The sequence below is a fragment of the Manis javanica genome, chromosome 16 (assembly GCF_040802235.1).
Source record: "Manis javanica isolate MJ-LG chromosome 16, MJ_LKY, whole genome shotgun sequence".
Classification (NCBI taxonomy): Eukaryota; Metazoa; Chordata; class Mammalia; order Pholidota; family Manidae; genus Manis; species Manis javanica.
In genome coordinates, this window is record NC_133171.1 from 60,386,965 (window position 1) to 60,391,593 (window position 4,629).

Consider the following 4,629-nt stretch of genomic DNA (forward strand, 5'->3'; position numbering starts at 1 on the left):
GGCTTAGGATGGGGGTTGTTCGTCCAGCCTCCCCTTCGGGTGGTTGGGCAATCAGACCCCCAGTGGCCCTTTTTGTGGCATCTGGGACATGGGGTGGTAGGAGATCTGGGGGAGGGGCACGCCCTTGACCAATGTCCCTCTTTTCCGCACTTGAAACAAGCTCCTTGGGGGGGCTTGTCTGTAGAGGGGCGCCCAGGTTGTGGTTTTATCAGCTGGGCTAACATCTGGAAATTGGCCTGATCAGCTTTTTGTTTATGGCGTTCTTTCTCCTCCTCCCGGTTATGGAAGACTTTAAAGGCCACTGTTAGGATCTCAGTCTGTGGGGTAGCGGGGCCCTGTTCTAACTTTTTGAGTTTAGCTTTAATGTCGGGGTAGCTTTGAGCTAGGAAGTATGTCATAAGGACCTGTCTTCCTTCAGGTGTTTCTGGGTCCAGGCTGGTATACTGTAATAGGGCTTGAGTGAGTCTATCTAAGAACTCGGAGGGGGTTTCATCTCTCTTTTGAATTATGTCTTGGAGCTTTTGAAAATTGACTACTTTACGAGCTGCCTTTTTTAGACCTGCTATTAAGCAGGAGGCAAAAATATCTCGAGAGTGGAGACCCACAGCGGTGTTATAATCCCAGTGTGGGTCTTGTTCGGGGACAGCAGTGGGACCAGGGGGACAGGTGGGGTCAGTCCTGTGGGTTTCGGTAGCATGCATTTGGGCGAAGTCCCAAGCTCGTCTACGCTCCTCAGGGAGGAGAGTATTGGCTAGGAGCATGAAGATGTCATGATGCGTGAGGCTGTAAGACTGGAGGGTCCATTGAAACTCCCTGATGTAGGTCGTGGGATCAGTGGAAAAGGAACCTAGGCGTTTCTCTAGTTGGGCTAAATCTCCTAAGGAGAAAGGGACGTGAACACGCAAGATGCCTTCGGATCCTGCTACTTCCCGGAGCGGGGCGATAATTTTGGGAGGCCCTCGGGACCGAGTCTGAGGGGGACTGAAGGGTTCTGGCTCAGTCTGTGCAGGGGAAACAGGTAATGGGGGCAAAGCCGCGATAATTTTGGGAGGCTCTCGGGACCGAATCTGAGGGGGCAAAGATGGACGAGGCTCTTGGAACTTAGTTAGAGGGGGGCTGAAAGGCTCAGGCTTGATTTGCGGGAGGGGGGAAGGTGAGGGTTGCGGGAGGGGGGAAGGTGAGGGGGACAGAGGAGGAGGTGGTGAGGTGCAGGAGGAGATGGTGGAGGAGGGGGAAGGGAGAGGATGGGAGGCTTCTGCGGGGGTGGAGGCGGCGGCGGCGATAGAGGAAGGGGGAGGGGCTGTTGTAGGAGAAGAAGGGGAAGGGAGAGGATGGGAAGCTTCTGCCGCGGGGAAAGCGGCAGCGGTGGTGGCGGTAGAGGAAGGGGGAGGGGCTGTTGTAGAAGGAGAAGGGGAAGGGAGAGGATGGGAAGCTTCTGCTGCCGGGGAAGCGGCAGCGGTGGCGGCGGTAGAGGAAGGGGGGGGGCTGTTGTAGGAGAAGAAGGGGAAGGGAGAGGACGGGAGGCTTCTGACATGGGGAAAGAGGCGGCAGTGGCGGCGGAGGGTGGAGGGGTTGTAGGAGGGGGAGGGGCTGAAGGGGGAAGTCTGTATGGTGGAGGCTCGTCGGCCGGGTCAAAGGTAATTGAAGAGGGACTGGGAGTGTGTGGAGGGGAGGGAGACGGCTTGCAGGCTAGGAGAACTTGGGGCGGGGAGCAGGTGGTGCAGAGGCTGGGATTTTGAGCTAGGAGGCGAAAAGCTTCGATATAGGGAATCTCCTTCCATTTTTTCAGGCGCTGGCAGTAGTTAAAGAGATTGCGAGTGATGCTAGGATCAAGAGTTCCCCCTGCGGGCCATTGGTTGTTATTGTCTAGGGGGTATGTCGGCCAATCTTGGGAGCAATATTTACGGAGAAGTTTTGGTTTTATATCAGGCGTCAGGGAGAGGGTAGCCAGATGCTTAAGCAGGCATTCAAGAGGTGAACTTTCAGGGAGGGATGAGGAGGCTCCCATGGCTAAAGGACAGAGAAGGAGACAAACAGGGGAAGACGAACGGAGATCTTCAGACTGGAGGCAGACCACAAGGAGACAAAATGGCTAAAGGACAGAGAAGGAGACAAACAGGGGGAGACAAACGGGGATCCTCGGACTGGAGGCAGACCACAAGGAGACAAAGGGCGTCCCCGATGATCCTTGGTGGTCTGCGGAAACTCGTATACGAGTCGGAATTTCTTGGGAAGTGTGGGTCGTCACCCAAACTTCCCTAAGAAGGCAGAGTGCCAGAGTCACGAGGTACCTAGCGCTAGGCGTTTTCGGCAGGCCGAACAGGTTTCGGCGGACGGAACAGAAGGAGGAGGGAGCGGGAAAAGGAGCGTTCTCATCCGCAAAGGAGTCACCTCATTTATGGCTGTTGGGGGGGGGGGCTGAGAGTCTGCTGCAGCTGTGAAGGCCTGAGGTGGGGGTTTATGGCTTTTGGAGGAGGGGCCTGAGGGTCCGCTGCAGCCGTGAGGGCCTGAGGCAGGGATTTATGGCTGTCGGGGGAGGGGCCTGAGGGTCCGCCGCAGCCGTGAAGGCCTGAGGCGGGGAGCGTTCCCTCCTCGTCCCCGAGCGTCAGGGCCTTGCCGGACGATCACGGTCAATGGCACTGCGATAGCTCAGGGAAGAGTGGCCCACCCCGGGGAAGTTTTGCTTAAAAAGTCTCAGCTGAGGTGGGGGTTTATGGCTTTTGGAGGAGGGGCCTGAGGGTCCGCCGCAGCCGTGAAGGCCTGAGGCGGGGAGCGTTCCCTCCTCGTCCCCGAGCGTCAGGGCCTTGCCGGACGATCACGGTCAATGGCACTGCGATAGCTCAGGGAAGAGTGGCCCACCCCGGGGGGGGGGGGGGGACTTACCTAAAGGCCAGAGAGGAGTGGTGAGTGTGATGAGCCAGCGCCGGAAAAAGAGGACGAGGGCAAGCTGCTGCTGGTGTTGGGGGAAGACGGGGCCCAGTTGGGGTGTCCCGTCTCCCGGGTTTCGGCACCAATGAAAGGAAAGGAGCGACACACAACAGCAATTTACCGGAGAGTTCCGCTTTATTAGGGAAAGGTGCTGGGATATATAGGATGGGGCATAGGGTGATTGTGGTGTTACTTCTACGGGGCTGGTGGCTGTTGGCTAGGTGCTGGGATTGGGAGGGGGGCGAGAGGTGATTGGGCTTCAGGTGGCGCCGGCGGGAACCGAGGACCCCGAAAAGAAGCCGGAAGTTCGCCATCTTACTGGTGGGGACCCTTCAGAACTCTAGTTTAAAACCTCCCAATTTTTGAAGATAATGATGAACCCAATAAGTAGAATAGATTTTCACCAAAAAAATTTAGAAAACTAGTTTCATACTGTAGTAGTTCATGAGACTTTTGATATTTTCCTTCCTTGTGGCAAAATATATTTAGCTGCATAACCTTACTATATTGCATACTTCTTTCAGGGGCCAAGCCTCCCTAATATGAGAGTTTGTATTGAAGCCAGGCTAGTGTGCAGAAGATAAGACACTTTTCAAGTCCTGGGGATCAAATTTCTCCTAGTTTTTCAGAATGCATGCTGGAGGCATGTCTGGCTTTAACACTGAAGAGAAAGCTCCCATCCAGAAGAGAGAGAAAGACTGGTGTGCAACACCTGATCGGCCTTTCTGTGGGGCATCCCCTCACCTTGGACCCTAGGTGACAATGGTCAATCACCTCTTCTGCCAGGCCTACAGGATTTTAACCACTCTTTACCATCATGGCCTGCACCTTGCCTTGATTCCCCTCTTGCCATCTCACTCAGGAAGAGTCGCCTTGGAGCTCTGGGTTTAGTAGGACCTTACCAGTGTGCTCCTACTTTATGCCTTTTGGAAGTTTTCCTAGTTTTCTCTGCACGAGGTTTAGTCATTCCTTGAGAGTCTTCTGCCTGCCAGATAAGTGCAGGGAAGCCTTGGTCAGAGTCACAAGCCTGTTTTGCTTCCCTGGGGCCACAGCACAGGAAATGCCTAGCCCCAGGATGACAGCCTCTAAGGAAGGGAGATCAATAGAATAGAGCCATTTACATGTTGGTCTCAGGTTTTAGCTTGGCTACTTCACAGACTTCATTTACATTACACAGGAAAAGTGGCACAGGCCTAAGAGGACTGCTTTGAATGGGGAGCAGGGGAACTTTTTGATAAGGCCAGAGATAAAATTCAGAGGCTGCAATGGACATTTATGGGGGGTTCTGTACTCTTAAACACCAGTTTCTCCCATTGCCTGGGAATTATCCTGCTAGTCACCCACTGTATGAAATCTTATCTGTGAGACAAGAGGTCAGGGTTCATCTGTGACTCTCCCATAGGCAGCAGCCTAGCCAAAGGTTCACTCAGTGCCTTCAGATCGATCAGCTGGAGTTGAGATCCAAGGATGACTGTCTACTAGTCCAATCTGCCCTCAGAATCCACAGATTAGGATAGGAAAGTAGGAAATCGGCTCAGCCACTCCCCGACATTCCTGTATGCTGGGAGGTGGGGGATCAAGGAGTGGTAGACACCCAGAAACCTTTCACCCAAGACTTAAGACTGGTAGCCAATGCTAATTATCTTTTAAGTGTCTAATGGGTGCCCACACACATTTTTATGAGATAAAAAGTGTTAGGCT